Source organism: Taudactylus pleione, unplaced genomic scaffold, assembly GCF_031769625.1.
Source record: "Taudactylus pleione unplaced genomic scaffold, aTauple2 ptg000201l, whole genome shotgun sequence".
Lineage (NCBI taxonomy): Eukaryota > Metazoa > Chordata > Amphibia > Anura > Myobatrachidae > Taudactylus > Taudactylus pleione.
Window position 1 is genome coordinate 52,698,252 of NW_028284603.1, and position 21,173 is coordinate 52,719,424.

At 39.9% G+C, this 21,173-nt stretch overlaps 1 long non-coding RNA gene across 4 annotated transcripts in view; it reads left to right on the forward strand.

Annotated features, from left to right (window-relative positions):
- Positions 1-21,173, forward strand: part of LOC148518401 (uncharacterized) — an 816,630-nt gene that overhangs the window by 247,150 nt on the left and 548,307 nt on the right. For 3 of the 4 annotated variants that reach the window (XR_015878985.1, XR_015878982.1, XR_015878983.1), the window contains exon 4: positions 18,307-18,409. This is a non-coding gene — a long non-coding RNA (uncharacterized LOC148518401). The remainder of the gene's footprint in view (positions 1-18,306; positions 18,410-21,173) is intronic. The other variant, XR_015878984.1, reaches the window with a different exon arrangement.

Here is a 21,173-nt window from a genome sequence, read left to right on the forward strand (position 1 = left end):
CGATGACGCTGCTTTGTTAATTATGCTTTCCCATTAAATGCCCATTTTGACAGTTTGGCACGCCTGCGTTCGGATCTCCACTCCCCGTTTTCAAGCACCTTCCCCTGTTACCACCCACAAACGCCTCATCCTGTCACTCAAATTAGCAGGCACTCGCTATTTCGCGAACACACGATTTCCGACTGCACTGACTGGTTGGCGCATGTGCATTACGACCCATACGCATGCGCAGATGTGCGAACATCGCTCGGAGCGAACGAGCGGCCGCTTACGAGCGGCTCTGAAACAGGCCATCTGTGTATAGTGGTATCAGGTGTGTGATATTGGTGTGACCTGTGTATAGTGGTCAGTGTGTATTAACCTGTGTATAATTATCAGTATAGGAATTAGTAATTGTTCACAAGTTTTTATGTGTTATAATAAACTCATACATTTCTTAATATAGTTATTGCAGTGGATTATTTGTTATTGTCTAGCTTTGGTACAGCAGGTGAATAATATAACTTCATTTATTTTGTGAAATCATTATACAGTATGTGCATAGTGAAATGGTACAAGTACACAATGTATGTATAGTTATATATGTTTGTCTTCACTTGCACTCATGTTTTTATTGTGTAATATTACAGTATATTGGGGATAATGAGAATATGCAGACTAAAAAGGAGAAATAATATTAGGGCGTGGGGAATTGGATATATAAACAGTGGTATAGATGGATCGCAGGAGGGGATCCCAAACTGTTATCTTGCCTAGGCTCCATGAATGTTAATATGGCTGAGCTCTGGAAGAAAAAGGGATTTTTTTTATAGGACAGTTGATGTACTAATTAAAGCCTCACAAATATACAACATATTGATAAATACTAATAAATAAAAAAGCACACATATGTTACAATAAGGCATATCCCCTTTGTCTTCTCATACTTCAGTAGTGATTGGCTTATAAATGGCGATATACAAGTGATCAGTGTGACACAAGATGATTTGCATTGCTATATGCTTGCAGATAGGGTACACGCAGTTTGCAACTCAATCTTAGAAACTGAATGGAAATATCAATACATTGGAAATATCAAAACATTTTAGGGTATTAATAAAGTAAATGTGGAGGTTGGGCCATTTAAAATGTTACAGTGGGTAGAAAAGCTGGAAATTCCCCCTAGCAAACAAGCAATGAATGCAGATAAAACCTCTCTAACGTTCCCAAATGACATATGAATCTTACTTAGAAGCTAAATTGCTACTTTTTCCTTTTTCTTATAGATTTGGGGGGAGTTTTTCTCCTACCTATATAAATAAAAAGAATGCTCTTCAGAGTAATGATGGTGATGAGATAAGACCACCATCTAACACTTCCTTCCAGCCTGGTTACATGAACTTTAACTTAAAAGAAGTATACAAACCTATTTGGTTTCCCTTGACCTTTCCCCATGAAGTGCTGAGGGTTTGAGGGCAATAAGTATATAACAGATAAATCTGAAGTGTATAAACTTCTGAAATTTAAATTGTAACCTGTGTCGCTCTTTTGTCTGTAATTAAGAAGATATTGGCCTTTAAAATGGCATTTCCACTTTAATGTAAAAGTTGTTGTTGACAGTGTTTCTTTAGCCACGTGCTGTATGTTGTTTCTTTGCATTTAAGTCACTTATTGCTATAGTATACTATACTCACCTATTACGGATTTGATCATTTCATAAGTAGTTACTGTGATACAGCCGTGTTGTGACTGCTGTGTTAGTTACCGTGAGCCGCCTCTGGGGGGAGGTGTTCTTTAAGAAATTGACTGCTTTAATTATAGACTTGCAAGCTTTTTTTTTATATAGCAAGGTGCCTGACACATGAAGAACAAATCAAATGAATGTATCATCATTTCAATGTAGGTTCCCATATCTTCCTAGATGTATACAATTCACCTGAAACAATTATTTAAAATTTTGATATTGAAAGAGAAGGTACAGTAACTATAGTCATTTAAATTCATTGCAGAATTGCCTGTAATGTTAAACTATAAATCAAACGTTTGATTTTAAGGCTATTCATTTGAACAAAAAAAAAGAAAAGGAGATACAGATTTTTTGGATTATTATTTCTATTATGTTGCTGTAGGTGAGCTGTCTTTGTTCATAAGGAACAAAATATGTGTCAATTTTGGCATACATACAGTATTATACAGTATTAACCCACAACATATAAACAAACTGTAACTTTACATTTCTCTCACTGCAAGCCTATGGTACCTACTATAATATTATTGTACGTGCTAAATTTATAACATTCGCGAATCCTTATCTCACACAAGCCGGTTAGTTACTGAGTGAATTTAACTAATGGTGGGTACACACTATACAGATATATCTGCAGATGATGGTCGTTTATACATACTGAACGGCCACCATCTGTGTCTTGCCGCGGGTCACGGCAGCCGTGGGGCGGGCGGGGGCGTGTCCCACCCCTCTCCCCGCAGGTGCCACTGTGAGTTTACAGGCGGTCTGCAGACCACCCGTACACACTTGCTGATGGACAGATATGTCTGCAGATATATCTGCCATCGGCTGTGAAGCATAGCCAACTCAATATGTCTGTGAACAACGTCGTTCACAGTCATATCGCTGGTAAACACTGGCCGACGGGCACCAGATATATTGGCCAATATATCTGTCAGTGTGTAACCAGCTCGAAACCTTAGCTGACAAATCAACTAGATTGCAATTTCCATTGAGCACCATAGAATTGTGACATTGTTCAGACCAGTGTTTCCCAAACTGTGTGCAGTGGCACCCTGGGTTGCCTCTGGGCACTTGCAGGGGAGCCTCAGGTTGGTGGCCCAATACCAAATAAAATTTTCAGTCAGTGTGATAGGCAAAACCAGCACTAATGGCTGCCAATCAAAAAATAAGTGGACAAAAAGAAGTGCAGCCCTGTCAACCACCACATAACTGAACCTCCAAGGGTGACATATAAACACAATTTACTTCATTTAGTTTTTGCTGAATTTCTCAATAAGAAACTTTTGACGCACAGGAAAAAATGCTGATACTCTAGAGTGCCATGATTCTAGAAAGTTTGGGAACCATTGGTTTAGACCCAATCCTTAGGGACAGATAGCGTTACACATTTTCAGGTGACTGTAAATTCCATGCTCTCTTCAAATAGTGATGCCTGTGTTAGTAGGTCTAGGGGACCAGCATTGCGATTCGGGAGCCTGGGCTTGCAACAAACTGTATGTGATCACACATATATATTCTATGCACTGAGGTGCTTGCTGTGACTGACACACCTGTAATGAGGATTATTATTATTATTATTATGATAACTTTTATTGAAAGAATATTGAAAGAATGAGAAACATTACAGAAATGACCTACGCAGAGGTCCATAAATGAAAGTAGGCACAGCTATAATATACGTGACACACCTGTAATTATTATAGCTATAGCTTACCTCTGGGGTGTGTCCATCCTTTTTTCCCCTTAGAGCGTTGTAGCTTCATTCTCTTTTGAGAAACCAAGATTTTGCTGTAGCGTTCTCAACTTTCAATGAAAAGCATCCTTTGGTTGTAGGCAGCGTGTGTACTTGGTATACATTACTGACTAATAGGCCTGGAGCAGAACACGATTCTGATGTGTGGATTACTCTATAAGTGATGCTACATTGTACAGTAGACAGCAATGGATCTGATTACCTGATAATGCAGACGTCAGTTTGAACTGACTTATTTACTAAAGATCGAGTTTAGTAAGATAATATGTGTCCAGTGATTCCTAACCTCTAGGACCTGGGGACCAAAGAAATTTTATTCTCTACTGAATGTGAATAAATACAAACAACATTGTATATGTTACTGCGCACCTAACTGGTGGTGTATATGTACAGTATGCTCACAGCCACACTCCTACCTTATGCTTAATTACATCTTGCAGTAGATCTTGTTATTATGTATTATGAACTACAAATTTACATAAATCATGAAAATAAAAACCTATAAATAACCCAGCAACCTCCTATGTGACCTGAAGCGCTTTGTGCTGACGGAGCCTTCCCGACCTGTGATATATTTGCATGCTGGTAAAATCATGCCGATGCAATTATGAGAGTTTAAATTATAAGCTCCAATAGCAAAACCACATAAGAGACATAAATCGAGTGTAAGGTGTTATCGCATGCAAGGCACTACTGGTTTCTTTCAGCCTAAGAAAGTATATTAAATGTTAAATATGAATGTGTACCTATTTGCACTGAAGCTCAGATTACATCCGGCTCAATGAATGTCACACTGTCATTTCTTTTTATTATTAATAATGCTGGAAACTATTTTTTTTTTATAAGTACAATATTTATATCCTATTATTAACTATGTATTTACAACTCTAAAATAAAATGAATATTTACATTACATGTTACACACTTGAAAATGGTACCAAGGCGAGATTATTACTTGCAGTAAAATAATCTCTAAATATATAAATAAGCAACTAATTCCAAATGTCACTGAGAAAATTAATGTTTTTTAGTTGTCAACCTCTCAAGTTTAATGCAGCAAGACTAAGTAATGTGTTAATTACCAAAACATGCTTATAATAAAAAAAAACACATGGCAATGGTAATTAAACAATTACACTGATACATTTAATTCAGTACATATTTTCTTAAAATTAAACCATTAAATCACTCACTTACATAGCGTACTTGAATATACATGACCTATGTTTAAAAAAAATCTGAATGAAAATACTGAAATGAGTAAGACTATGGCCAGGCTTATTTACACCGTCTTCATTGTGAGTTATATGGTTTACAAATGAATGTTAAGGATTTTCTAGTTTTGTAATACCAGAGTTCTTTATCTGTCCCCTACAGCTCTGTGATGTAATTTAAAATACATACTGCTATCATGAGTATTGATAGTTATACTATTTATGTAATATTCACCACATTGCATCTAGTTACTTTTGCAAATAGGAATTGTATATGGGATTACTTACAGTTAATATTAGTAATAGAGTTGGAAAGGTCAGGTCTCAAAATGTTGAGATATCATACATTCATGTATTCATGTTTTTTAACATTTTAACAGTGAAATAATATTATTAGTGATGTTGAAAAATGACTATAACTGCACATCACAAGACACTGAAAACAGTGCATTTACATTCTCTATACAATAGATCATGTTTGTAACAAGATGCATGCATAACAACATTAAAGGAACGATGCTACGTGATTTACACATCACGTGTTGTACCCCACATTTGTGTGCAAACTGCATGTGAGTTAATGTCTCAGCTACTGTATAGTACGAGGGAGTGAGATTTAATATCACTGTTTTCTATTCTTGCTGATGCTGTAGCAGATAGTTAACATTAATATACTATTAAACTATATTATACTATATTATGATCCCACCAGGAACATTTTTATGTAACATATGCTGTACTGAATTATGGGCATACACAAACAGTACAGCTACAGCTACTGTATGCTTAGACGTGTGATTGCAATGCATAGTCAGAATAATTCATCCACACACCTGTTATCAGCTTTTTATACTGCAATACACATGAAAATAAAGAAGTTAAAAACGCAAACAAAGTTATACATGGCTTATAAATATGTCTTTCTACACCGTCATGTACACAATTACATAGATGCTGCTAGCTTTGGGAAATCTGGATCGTTCTGTAACCTATAACCTTTAGCAAAGAAAAACTTCTGATAATTTTGTGGAACCCTACTGTACATCTAGGCATAAATGTAGCCACTTTACTCTAATCTGTATATTTTGTGACAAAGGGATACTACTAACATTTGCTCAGACCTGCTATTGTCTTCTTATTGAGAAAATATGTTTTGTGTTTACAATGAACGGTAGAATAGAAATTAAAATCTGCATTTAATGGAAGAAAATATTATATTTTTTTTTATATATTTTAGCCCCTGATAATACTGACCCTACTACATCAGTCTTCATCTTGCAGGCTTGTGTTTTCTTGTAGGCTTCATCGAAATAGACTGGAGCCAATATCTGTAAATCCAATCAGGTTTTGATATTCCAACCCTCGCCAGTTGGATTCGGGCAGTCTCTGTAATAATGCTGACAACAGGGTTATGGTGGAGGCCTGTGTGATATAGGTTTAGAACTTCACCTAATGGAAATTCAGTGTAGAATATGCAAAGAAAATCCTTACAATATGATCTATATGTAATTTAGAATGTGCATTAAGTAGGATGTTAGTGGGTTGCATCCCTTTGTCTTCCCTTGTGCATTTATTCCATTAGCTGTGGTTAAGTAACATTCATCTGCCCTTTTATTAATGATATCATTCTTAGTCACTGGAAAAGGCAAAGACCTATACAGTGTGCAAATGTTCTTCCAACATTCATTTATTTAAACTCCTTTTCTGTTTATGCCATGACCGTATATCTGTGTGCTAGAAATGTTAGTTCTGTCCCAGGGACTAATGGTGCATGAACTAGTAGAAATACACTGAAAGACATACACAGCTGGCAGTTATACGGTAAATAGCATTTTGTCTTTTTACAGTAAAATGTTTGTGGCTTTGATCACTCTGGTGTAAATATATTGTGTTTCATATTCTCGACACAGCACTGAATGTAGCTTCCTGAACAGAAAGCAGTTTTGGTTCTAGGGCATAAACAGCTCTATGGTTACATACACTGTCACGTTTATCTGTTGTTCATGCCGTACCAATTGTTCGCTTTGGAGGTATGGAATTAGTAGCAGACTTTTAGTAATATAACATGCAGAAGCTTGGCTTATCAGTATGTATAAGTGACTGATTAGGATTATTTTCACGACCACTACATATGCCAGTTTTATATAGCTGGAGCAACATTTCTTTATATATATATATATATATATATATTTATATAAAATCCAAATGGTCCACACTCACTCCATCCTATTAATTTATGGCTGGGGTGCCACACCAATTCCTGGTACACAGGATCCACAATATAGCTTTTCCAAATGAAGGGGTGCACTCACCAGACTTGAAAATATCACAGTTGTATTTCATAGTTCACAAGGCAGCAGATTTAGCCAATCGACATTTCGGTATACAGTCAGGTCCATAAATATTGGGACATTGACAGAATTTTCATATTTTGGCCTCTATTCACCAAGATGTGGCCAAATCAACTGTTTGGAACACTCTTAAAAAGAAAGAACGCACCGGAGAGCTCAGCAACACCAAAAGACGTGGAAGACCACGGAAAACAACTGTGGTGGATTACAGAAGAATTATTTCCCTGGTGAAGAAAAACCCCTTCACAACAGTTGGCCAAATCAAGAACACTCTCCAGGAGGTAGGTGTATATGTGTCAAAGTCAACAATCAAGAGAAGACTTCACAAGAGTTAATATAGAGGGTTCACCACAAGATGCAAACCATTGGTGAGCCACAAAAACAGGAAGACCAGATTAGAGTTTGCCAAACAACATCTAAAAAGCCATTACAGTTCTGGGACAACATCCTATGGACAGATGAGACAAAGATCAACTTGTACCAGAGTGATGGGAAGAGAAGAGTATGGAGAAGGAAAGAAACTGCTCATGATCCAAAACATACAACCATATCAGTGAAGCATGGTGGTGGTAGTGTCATGGCATGGGCATGTATGGCTGACAATGGAACTGGTTCCCTTGTATTTATTGATGATGTGACTGCTGACAAAAGCAGCAGAATGAATTCTGAAGTGTTTCGGGCAATATTATATGCTCATATTCAGTCAAATGCTTCAGAACTCATTGGACGGTGCTTCACAGTGCAGATGGACAATGGCCCGAAGCATACTGCAAAAGCAACCAAAGAGTTTTTTAAGGCTAAAAAGTGGAATGTTATGCAATGGCCAAGTCAATCCCCTGACCTGAATCCGATTGAGCATGCATTTCACTTGATGAAGACAAAACTGAAGGGAAAATGCCCCAAGAACAAGCAGGAACTGAAGACATTTGCAGTAGAGGCCTGGCAGAGCATCACCAGGGATGAAACCCAGCGTCTGGTGATGTCTATGCGTTACAGACTTCGGGCTGTAATTGCCTGCAAAGGATTTGCAACAAAGTATTGAAAAGTGAAAGTTAGATTTAGGATTGTTTATTTTGTCCCATTACTTTTGGCCCCTTAAAAAGTGGGAGGCACATATAGAAACCGTTGTAATTCCTACACCGTTCACCTGATTTGGATGTAATTACCCTCAAATTAAATCTGAAAGTCTGCAGTTAAATCACATCTTGTTTGTTTCATTTCAAAGCCATTGTGGTGGTGAATAGAAGTCAAAATATGAAAATTCTGTCAATGTCCCAATATTTATGGACCTCACTGTATATATCATTTTATATATATATATATATATATATATATATATCATTATATATATATATATATATATATATATATAAAAATAGAAACATAGAATTTGACGACAGATAAGAACCACTTGGCCCATCTAGTCTGCCCTTTTTTACCTTTTGGTAACCTCAACCCTATGTGATCCTCAGTTCTTTGTAAGGATATTCTTATGTCTATCTCAAGCATGTATAAATTGCTCTAGTGTCTTAGCCTCTACCACATCTGATGGGAGGCTATTCCACTTATCTACTCCCCTTTCTGTGAAGTAATTTTTCCTCAAATTTCCTTTGAATCTACTTCCCTCCAGTGTCAGTGTATGTCCTTGTGTTCTAGTACTTCTTTTCTTTTGAAGAATGTCTCTCTCCTGCACCTTGTTAAAACCCATGATATATTTGAAAGTTTCTATCATGTACCCCCTTTCCCTTCTCTGCTCCAGACTATACATATTGAGATCTCTCAGTCATTCCTGGTAAGTTTTGTGAAGTAGGCCACCGGGCCATAACTAGCGTGGTGCGGCCGGTGCGCCCATACAGAGCGCACATGCCCCCCTTTTAGCTTGCCTCACATCTAATGTGGCTGCCCGTTGCAATGTACAATAGTAGCAGTGTGCCCGGCTTCTTCTTTGCTGGGCACACCGCTACTAATACACACATTACAGCGGGCAGCGCTGCAGCTGCCTTCCCCCTGTGCTCCACCTCTTCCCCATTTTGTGTAGCATCTTCCAAGGCTGGAGGAAAGTATGTCCCTGTTAAACAAGAACTCCCCCTTCCCCTGCTGCACTGTCACTGCGGCCACTGAGCCTGGAGACCTGACGGACCTCCCCCCATAACCTGGATGATGGATTGTTGCCTGCAGCCGCTTCCATAAGAAGCGGGTCTGTGCAGGAGGAGGAGACAGGCAGCAGCAGCGCGGAGGAGAGGAGAATAAGAAACAATAGGCGGGAGTCACTGTAACTGGCTCAGGTGTCCGGCGCTGCACTACAATGATAAAACTCAAATAAACTACAGATCCCTGCAGCCTTGCTGCCCGGAGCTCCCGTAAGGTAAAGTGCGCTGGAAAGGGGAGTCAGGGACTAGTTGTTTATATTAAGTTGGAGTAGAGAGAGACTGGTGTCGAAACTGTATAAATTGGTTGCGATCGCTTAATTGCGCACGAATCGCAACACGACATCCATTGGACGATTTGATCGTCCACGGCCATTTTATGCGAACACACGCTCCAGCCGCATTCGCGCACGCACTTGCGCATGTGCAATTGCACATGCTCGCTATACATGCACACGCATCCCATGCCCCCGCAACTCGCCATATTGTGAATGGCGAGCCATGCTTCTGTGCTCACAACGGTTAAGCGCCATTTTACATTACATAAACACATAACAAAGTTAGTACAGCAATACTGTTTAAATACTGTTTTGCGTTTCAATCGCATAGCCAGCTTTTAAGTATTATTGTCGGAAACCTTACCCAGATGGGTCAGACCATGTGCTGCTTCTGCTAAGCTTGGGTAGTATGCCTTAGGAGCTACTGGCTTCCCTTGTCCATTTCTCCAGAGCCCAGAGGACTCTTGCTCACATCCCTTGGATCTCCAGCTTGCCTTTTCCTGATGGGTACACACACCTTGCATTTCAACCAGTTTCTGCATGTCAACCGTTTCAAATACCAACACTTTATCCATTTGATTAAGTTTTAAACCTGCTGCCCATTTGGCAGCTTCATCAGCCCTGTTGTTACCCAATGATACTGGATCATCTTCGCAGGTGTGGGCTTTACACTTAATGACAGCTACTGTCTTGGGTAGCTGTATTGCCGTCAACAGTCGTTTTATGTGATGTGCATGTGCGATTGGTGTGCCTGCTGCCGTTAGAAAATTTCTTAGACGCCATAGGGCCCCAAAATCGTGCACCACCCCAAAAGCGTACCTGGAGTCTGTGTAAATATTGGCCGTTTTTCCTTCGGCCAACTCACACACTCTCCTTAGTGCCACGAGTTCCGCCACCTACGCTGAATGGGGTGGACCAAGTGGTTCGGCCGCTATAACGTCCTTGTCATCAACCACAGCATAACCTGTACATAACTCACCTGTATCAGTCTGTCTATGGCAACTCCCATCCGTGTAAAACGTTAAGTCTGCATTTTCTAACGGTGTGTCATGAAATTCAGGCCTAGCTGTATAATTTTGATTTAAATACTCCATACAGTCATGCCTATTAATTCCTGTGCCAAACTCACCTTCTACCACTGGTAACGGTTCATCTTTACCTTCCACCCTTTGTGCATCATGAGGCACACTTGGTAAATATGTAGCAGGGTTTAAAGTATTACACCTCTTTATAGTAATGTTGGTCGGTGCAATTAACGCTAGTTCCCATTTAGTGAACCTAGCGGAGGAAATGTGTCTGGTCTGGGCCGAATTTAACAGGGCAGAAACAGCATGTGGTGTATGTACAGTCATGTCATGGCCTAACACTACATCCTCACTCTTTTCCACTAAGAGTGCGGTTGCAGCTACGCTCCTTAAACACGGTGGGAGTGCTCTTGCCACAGCATCCAACTGGGCACTGTAGTATGCTACTGGTCTATTGGCATCACCATGTTTTTGTGTGAGAACTCCTGCCGCACAACCAGCAGCCTCCGTACAAAATAAATAAAAGGGCTTCCCATAGTCTGGAATCCCCAATGCAGGTGCTCTTATCAGACTGTCCTTAAGATTAAGGAAGGCTTGCTCTGACTCTTCAGAGTGCAAGACACGGTCTGGTTTTGTGGAAGATACTAACTCCTGCAGTGGTAAAGCCAGAATGGAAAAACCGGGTATCCATGACCTGCAATACCCACACATGCCCAAGAAGGTACGGATCTGGTGCTGGTTCTGCGGTAGTGTCATGGTCTGTATGGCGTGGATTCTGTCCGCTGTCAGATGTCGGAGGCCTTGGGTAAGACAGTGTCCCAAGTATTTAACCCTGGTCTGGCACGGCTGTAACTTGTCCTTAGCAACCATATGCCCTGTGTGCGAGAGGTGAAGCAACAAAAGTTTAGTATCATTTAAACATGACATAAACGAATCAGAGCATAACAACAAATCGTCTACATATTGGATTAGTACCGATCCTTTGGCAGGTTGAAAAGACTGTAAACAATCATGTAAGGCCTGGGAGAAGATACTGGGGCTGTCAATGAAGCCCTGGGGTAGTCGTGTCCATGTGTACTGTACGCCTTTGTATGTGAAGGCAAAGAGGTATGGGCAATCTGGTCTGTGCAATCAAATCTCTCTAATATCGATGCTGTTCAAACGGTATCAATACTGGGTAGCCTGTGATGGACTCACTGAAATAATTGCTCACCCCTGCTTTACAGTCACAGATCAGTGCTGGCGATGTTGGTGGGCTGCTGCTGCTACCGGCCATGGGCATGGGGAGAGAGATCAGGGGAATGATACTTCCTTTGTCCCAGCTTGTACTCGAGGTGACAACATCCTGACGGGAACAGGAACGCACACACAGTGTGTTATGGCATTACTGTGTGGCATAATGTGTATAAGGGGAACCACTGTGTAGCATAATGGTAATAGGAGCTCTCGTGTGTGGCGTAACATGTATAACAGGGTACTTTGGTGTATAAGGGGTACTACTGTGTAGCATAACATGATTAAGGGACACTACAAGGCAGTGTAATATGAGTTAGGGGCACTACTGAATGGCGTAATTTGAATTGAGGGTACTATAGTGTGGCCATGCACTTTCCCTATGAGACCAAGTCTCTGTTTACAAAAGGGGGGGGCACCAAAACTCCTTCTGGCACAGGGCACCAAAATGTCTAGTTATGGCTCTATTAGGCCGTACACCATTTTAGTTGCCCTTCTTTGTACAGACACTAATGTATTTATATCCTTCTGGAGATGTGGCCTCAAGAACTGAACACAGTATTCTAGATGAGGACGTACCAATGACCTATACAGGGGCATTCTTACTTCTTTCTTCCTGCTACTGATTCCTCTCCCTATGCAACCAAGCATCTGACTTGCCTTTCTCATTGCTTTGTTAGAATGGTTACCTGCCTTTAAGTCACCTGAAATAGTGACTCCTAGATCCCTTTCCTCCTCTGTAGTTTCCATTAGAGTCCCCTCAATACTTTATTTAGCTTTTGGGTTCTTGAGACCCAAGTGCATAATTTAGCATTTTTTAGCATTAAACTGTAGTTGCCATGTTCTTGGCCATTCCTCTAGTCTACCTAGATCCTCCATCATTTGTCTTACCCCTCCAGGTGTGTCTTCCCTGTTGCATATTTTTGTGTGTCCCTTTAATACCATTTGCAATGTCACCAACAAAGGTATTAAGAAGCACTGGTCCAAGTACAGAACCTTGGGGTACACCACTTCTCACAATTTCCTCCTGAGACTGCACTCCATTTACTACAACTCTCTGTATCCTATTCTACAACCAAGTTCTTATCTATTTAACCACCTTTGAATCCAGACCCAAGTTTTAAAGTTAATTTATCAGTCTGCGATGTGGGACCATGTCAAAAGCCTTACTAAAGTATAGATAAGCTACATCTAGGTCCCCCCACCCCCTTGTTCTATTACTTTAGTTACCCAGTCAAAAAAAATCAATAAGATTTGTTTGGCATGATCTCCCCCTAGAAAACCCATGTTGTTTGCAATCCTGTAAATTGTTGGAGTTAAGATGTTCCACAAGTCTTTCTTTAATAGTGATTCCATTACTTTCCCTACTACTGATGTAAGGCTCGCTGGTCGGTAGTAGTTATTATTATTATTACATTTTATTTATAGGGCGCCACAAGTGGTCCACAGCGCCATACATGCAGTAAAGGGTACACAGAACATTACAATACAATACAGTAACCAAAATATAAACAGAACACAAGTAACAATTAGCAACACAATTCTCCAAACACAGTACAGCTCTGAAGGTGAAGGCTGTCATAGAAGTGCAAGAGAAGAAGGCTGTGAGACAGTGGGGAGGAGGACCCTGCTCCTATGAGCTTACAATCTAGTTACTTGCCTTTTCCTTGCTTCCACTTTTGTACAGTGGGATTACATTTGCTCTTTTCCAGTCCTCCGGAATGAAAGTCTCCCATGATATTATTACCTCTCCTCTTAAAGTCATATTAGTGACATCTTGCAAAAGGTTCTTGTCCAGTCCCCCCCCCCCTGTAAATCACCCCAGTGTGAATAATGTGCCTCTCCCGTGTTTCTATGGTCACCCAAAGGGCCTCAGTTTTTTCTGCAATATTTTGTATTGAAGTCATTTTTATGTTGTTTTTCACATACATTGCTACCCCTCCTGCAATTTTTTCCCATTCTGTCTTTTCTAAATAAAGTATATCCCGGTATAGCTATGTCCCAGTCATGTTTTTCATTGCACCATGACTCCGTAATATATAGATCACACTTGTATTCTAACCACAGAAAAACAATTCTATGCAGAACAGATGCTCAATGTACACATAATTTTAAGTCATTTATATTTTAGAAATCCTACAATACGCACCTGTTTTGCATAGGGGCAGTGCTCCAAGGTTCCTCCGTATTTGTGCTATTTGACAAATGTACTAGAGTCCGTAACCTATGTAAGAGCCACATTACTGTATGTATGTGCAGTGAGACTCACCAATAACTGACTCAATTGTAATTTAAATTGGTGTTATTTACTATATTTTTAACCCCAACTTTAATTCAGCAGTTTTACTAAAACCATTAGAAAATACTATAACATTTTTGGTAATACAACCACTAAATAATATAACCCCCAAAAAATAGTTGGGAATGTCTGCTATAGCCCATGCCTTCCCAAAAGTAATGCATGGAACCAGTGGTTCAGTTTGTGGGACTATTCATAATTTATGGCCATTAATTCTCAAAACTTTATTCTTCTTTTAAACAGGAAAATCATCTCAAATGTGTTCTGTCATTTAAAAATATATTAACAATGTATATTTATATAGTTCATTTTTTTTGTAAATATGTTGTTCAAAAATACCATTTACAGTTTGAGTTTATTTAAAAACCCTGAACAGGTTGAAATCCTTTGCTTTCTGGGTCTTGCCAAGTCGTTTTAGAAAACCCTTTTAAAAATATTGCTAACCCTTGCCTTTACAGTGGGTGCCCTTTGCCATACTTGCCTACTATTGAAAAAGCATTTCAAGGAGATTGTGAAAGCAACACCTATGAGCGCAGTGGTAAAGTGGACGTGTCCTGCTACACCTGAGAGGCATGTCATAAACCTGACTTACATCCAAATGTAAACGAGCCCCAAAGCAGTCAGTAATGCTGGGTACACACTGGCCGATATATTGGCTGATCAATTGATATCTGCTGGCCGTCGGCCAGTTTGTACAGGCGATATGTCTGTGAACGACGTTGTTCGCAGACATATCGCATTGGCTGTGCTGAACAGCCGATGGACGGATATGTCTGCAGACTGCCCGTACACATACAGCGGCAGCCGCAGGGAGAGGGGCGGGACCCGGCCGACGGGACCCAGGGCAGAAGCAGATGATGGCTGTTCAATGTGTATGAACCATCATCTGCAGATATATCGCTATAGTGTGTACCCACCTTAAGATCTACATGTTGATGAAAACACTCTGATACTTTTCAGAAAATGCATGTAGCCATAGGGATCATTGTGCCTTATACCCAATGCAGGGAAATTATACTAATGATCCCATTTAAATGCACATATCTTTGTTTTTCTTATATATAATAGCTATATAATGGGGATAAGGTGCAATCAGGGAGATTGGTAGACTCTTCAGGGAGTCAGGGAGATTGCTACTATTTCAGGGAGTCTCCCTGACAATCAGATAGAGTTGGTAAGTATGCCCTTTGCCTTGTTATTCCCTTGTCCTATGCTGAGAGAAGGCCTTCTCGGTGGAGAACTTGATATGCACAGCATTTTATCTGTCTGTTCCCCACCACTTTCTTTTTGTGGCCTAGAGACATCTGAAAGATATAACACAGAAATTTTCAAATGAGTTTATGTGGCTGAAATTAAGTAAGGACAGGGGACAATGGAGGAAGGTCTGAGGCATAATCCCCCTACTTACTGATTGTTGTGTGTAATTTATAGAATGTAAATCCATTTATTTATTTTATTTATTTTAGTTCACATTTATGGTACTTTATTGGCGTGGCGATCTGCAAATGTGCACAAAGTTTAACAATAAAGTGCCTGAGAGAAGGTCATACCCACATTATGTGCTCACCTAGACTGGGGATCATATAAATGAATCCATATTTTTGTACTAAACCTTATTTATGCTTAGTTAATGGCCTAACAACTGTACAAAACATAGACCATAAAGATTCACTTCTTCATTTAAGTTAATCACAGTTCCCTCCTTTCAGTTGCTAAGCCTAAAACCTATATGACAAAGGAACAATAAATTTTTTCATGTATATCTGACATTTGATTGTAAGATGATTTGCAATTATTGTAATACATATTCTTCCGATGGAAAAATAAGTATCATTCAAATTTCCTTCTTGAAAATAAAAACTTTCAGAAAAACGTAGTGAACTTTGGAACACATTGACGGGTACAAGACTTTCACAAAGCATTCAGATTGTTTTTTTCTTTTTTTAATATATTTATTAAAGCAATTAGAGTTACATTGAAAGCATCCAATTAAATTTATAGGATGACCATCAGCATATACATTTCTTAAAATATAGACATATCATGAAATATCATTGTATACAAAAGGTCATGTAAAGTACAGTGTTGAAATTTATAGTTATAAAAGAAATTAACTTGCTTGCCTCCCTCCCCCCCCAATCCAAAGCAATCCCTCACTTCTGCACAAATTTAGTTTTTTAGGAAAAGAAAATCACATAACAATTGGAGGATCATTGTCTACCATACGGAGCATACCATGTGGTATTTGAAAAAGATCTATGTAATTTGGATTTAATGGCTGCAAAGAGATTTATATTGGTTTTAATGTGCTTTCCAAGCAATAACGACTTCCAGGCCTTAGAAACTTCCAGACATTAGTTAGTTCTAGGCCTTGGTTTCAGACATTAGGTAGTTCCAGGCTTTAGTTAGTTCTAGACATTAGGAAGTTCTAGGATTTAGTTAGCTCCAGACATTAGGTAGTTCCAGGCATTAGTTAGTTCCAGGCCTTGGTTTCAGACATTAGGTAGTTCCAGGCTTTAGTTAGTTCTAGACATTAGGAAGTTCTAGGATTTAGTCAGTTCCAGACATTAGGTAGTTCCAGGCTTTAGTTAGTTCCAGACATTAGGTAGTTCTAGCTTTACGTTAGTTCCAGACATTAGGTAGTTCCAGTTTTAGTTTGTTCCAGACATTAGGTTGTTCTATGCTTTAGTTAGTTTCAGGCATTAGGAAGTTCTAGGCTTCAGTTAGTTCCAGACATTAAGTAGTTCCAGGTTTTAGTTAGTTCCAGGGATTAGGTAGTTCTAGGCTTTAGTTAGCACCAGACATTGATTAATTTCAAACATTAGTTGCAAGTTCTTAAACTCACTTGAAGTATGTTGTTAAAATTATATACACACACATAATATATATATAAGTATACAGTATATACACTTAACAAAATAAAGACTTAACAAATATAAATAAATAATGACACATAACAACGTGCTGGCATTCAAATCAGGTGAAATTTGTTTTGACATTTATTTAATTCAAGATATTAGTATGATATCAGACAAAAAAACAAGACAGGACAACCACATGCATTTAATAACACAATCATTGGTGTTCAATTGCCCCCAGTTTACATACCCGGACGGGTGGAGTCCAATATATCGGTTGATACAATATGGCTTAATAATCATAATAGTGTGTGAGGAGAGCACAACTAAGTGATCTATTAATGCCGCAACCACAGAAACAACCTTTCTTTCCACAACCAAAAAAAAAAAAACAAGACATATCAATCTTAAAAGGGTGGGAGGGAGGGAATTTCCAGCAGACAAGACGAAAGGTTGTAATAAATCCAACCCTGATAACACCTGCAAACCCCTTCCCTCACACACTATAGGCTCCCCCAGCACTTCACATAATGAGTGAAACATACTAAAGGTGTCAATTATAAAGCGGTCTATTCATAGAGCAGTGAAAAGTCCTGTTTAATTGAAAACAGGGCTTTTTACTGCCTTCAGCTACTCAGAGTGGGTTACCGTGGAAAAGCTTATTTCTTCTCCAGGGACACCCCTGCTTCGTGTATGAATCACATCACCATACTTTTGTATGGTGAGTGCAATTCATAAAGGAACAGAAAGCTCAGCTTTCCGTTCCTCTGCTGCATACAGATTCGCCATCTCAGGATGGCATAACCTGTACTGCAAACCGAACAGAGCAGGGAAGCTGCATACTCTGCCTCCTGTTACCCAGCATCCATTGCAGCAGATCTGACATGATCTGCTGCTATAAGATGCCGGCTAATGTGCAATGAGAAGCAGATATATCGGGCATCCGATATGTCTGTCAATATTTCGTCTGATCCGGCGGGTCAGACGAAATATTGTCCACATCGGCCAGGGTGTGTCGTCAGAGACATTGCCGTCGTTCCCGGCAACGGCAAGTGAGTATGCACTTGCCGATGCCGGGACTCCCGCCGGGTCCTGCCGCTAACGATGTCGTGCTTGAAACACATCTTTAGTGTGTACCCAGCATTTCTGTATTGTATTTTTCTTTTAAAGTTCAGAGAATCAAAGCAAATGGGTTGCTTGAGTTTATATCAAATTTTCACATGTATCTGTATAGAAGTTTTAAGCAATTTAATCTAGTATTGTAGGCATACTGTATACAGCTTTTCTTAGCTATTGATGTACAATATGTGTCTTTTTAAGTACTGCTATCTGGCAATTAAAAAAAAACTAAAGTTGGAACTATTTCCTGTGAACAATTAGGAACATAATTTAAAACCTTTTTCTACATTTTTATTGCAGGTGACATGATAGGAAGGAGTTAATTCTCCTCCAGGGAACCACCCCTACCTTCATTATGGTGTAAGAGAGAATGCAAGAATTGTTCATCAGAGACTAATGTAAGGTAGGCTTCATAATTGTGTAAATTGTGCTGTACAAAATAACTATCACACAGTTGCTAGCATTCTGAAACAATTTCCTGGAACACTTCTTACTTAAGCCGTTGCATCTCCGTATATCATAAGCACTACTATCTATAAGAGACTCTTGTTACGTTATTAAAAAATGCCTGAAATTAAATACAGTATACAATATAATATAAATATCCTTTGTAGTTGGTCGGTATTGAAGTGGCATTTCCAAAGGCTAAAATTCCAGGGGAAAATATTAAAAAATCTTAAAAATTGGGTCTCTCGTATGAAATTAGAGACAGTTGATAAATTTGCTGTCAGATGAGCATTCAAGATAAAATTATAATTTTTGTATTATTTGTTATGCTGGGCATACAGTATACAATTATCTGGGCAATCCGCCTAATATTGGCGTATCGCCCAGATAATTGTACTGTGTATATGCACGACCGATCTGAAAATATCGATCTCTTGGGCATGCCTGATCATCCAGCATGTACGTCCGATTCGATATTTTAGAAGGTAAAAGTTGGGCGCATCTGGCAGTGGTCGATGGACATTTCCCTTGTACCGTCACAGAGGAGGAATGGGGAAATGTCTCCTCCCCAGGTGAGGAGTGCAAATATCGTGTGCCAACACTGTGACATACAGGGCCGGCCCAGACCAATTTGTTACCCTAGGCAGTGTTTTAGCAGGTAGCTTCCACCCCATGTTCGCAGGCCTGCCACCTGACTGTGTACCACGAGCCTAACATCAAACACCCTGATCGTCTAGTGTGGTAATGAGGTAAGGGTATACTACTGGGACCTCACTCATGCTGCTGACCTTGGAGATCACAGCGGAGTATACTCTGCACTGGTTCCTCACAGCATGCCAAGTGCTCGATCATCTCTTACCAATTGCTGCTCACTTGACTCCACTATCTACTTGTTTTACGCTAGACTTCACCTAAACAGCATTGGGTCCAGTATAAGCTTTTTTGTAAGAGCCCCCTTGCTGCGAGGTTTTAGGCATCCTGGAGTCTTCTTGGTTGACCCAGTGTCTTCTGTCTTCCTTTTGATGTCTCTTCCGATCTTCTGTGTTTGATTTTCTTCCTGTCAGGTCTCCTCTTCTGTGCGGCATCTTCCACACTTATTCAGGAGCTCTTCTATACTCCCGTCCGCCATTATACCGACTTTGTGAGGGTGGAGTGATTATGCAGCAGCCATGATTGGCTCTCATTGGCTGCTCCTGCTTGGCAGCTGGTCTGTGAGCCGTGAATTGCTTACAGCAGGTACCAAGTTTGAAAATCTGCAACGACTCCTCCATTGGCGCTGGGATTTAATGTCCAGTCCCAGTACCAGCCACAGATGTGTCCCCAGCAAAACACATCTCTACACCCATCTGGACTTCGGTGTGGTGGATTTCATGACTGTCTGTAATAATCCTGGATGGGTAGTAACCCCAGATGCCCACTCTGGAGCTAGGTTGTCCTAGGCAAGTGCATAGGTTGCTTATACATAGGGCTGGCCCTGATGACATATCTCACAGGTTTGGTCCTGATATCTGCTGGGCATCAGGCTGCCAGGTAAAATGTCTGTCGGTCTCAAATATCTGTCGGCCCAGCATTAGTTTGGATTTTGGGCAGTATAATATCTTATAAACAGCCTGAGAATTTTTCTTTAAATGCCTGATTTTTTTTTGTTTTATTTTGTTTTAAATTGAGCTGAAGATGTACTGTAGGCTGTTGAGTTAAAAATCAGGCATTTATAGGCCCAGTAAAAGTGACATAAGCTCCACAATTCATCTGAAACTGATTTTCAACTCCTACATTTTCTGCATATGGAAAAAAATAGGCAAAAGCCTGAGTCTACTGATAGATTACATTGTTTCTGTTCTTATTAACCACATTGAAGCGTATTTACTGTTGGCAATGTTTGTATGCATGTAAAATACAAGCTCCTCCCACTTATGTGAAATTGTAAGCAATGGTTCCTGGAGAATGGGCACAATTCATTGTGTGACAGTGGGCAGTTCATGATGGCAGGTGAGGGATACAAAATCAGTTTTATTTCATGTGACATGAAATAGAAATAATCTGTACAGTAAATTGGCCCTGATGCAAAGTTCAAATATATGCAAGTTTCCATGGCTTATTTTACGTGGACTCACACTGCACATGCTCAGAAAATGAGTTCACCCAAATACGGGACTGAAGCGTTAAACTCATGGCTCTGATCATAGCTATTCTTTTGACCAGAGACGGAACGGAGACATGTAATGGCAGTGCAAACCAGCACATAAGCGGATATATATGCCTGTTAGGAAGCACATCTTTTGCAGATGCAAGTACACAGTGGTGGTGATGCTGATGACTTGTAGTAAACCAGTTGTATATGTTGTCCATGCAGAGGTTTATGCCATACTTGTCTACTTTTAAAAAAGCATTTCAGGGAGAGTGCGAAAGCAACACCTATGAGGGAGTGGAGGTGCAAACGCAGGCGTGCCTGAGCATCTCAACGGCGTCTTAGAGGTGTGCATAATTATAAGACAGCATCATAGTACACGTCACCTGGCTTGTTTTTACAATGAAGTGCTCGCAGTGCTTGCAGATGGGTATGGTTAACCTCAAGCGCTGTGATAGCATCCGATGTACCGATGGTTGCATACACTTCCTGGACATGACGTGCACAAGTGGGCGTGTTAAGACAGGCTGGTGGGTGTCTGCATACACTATGTGATCGCTCTCTAAGAAATACTGGGCGTGCCAATGCAGTG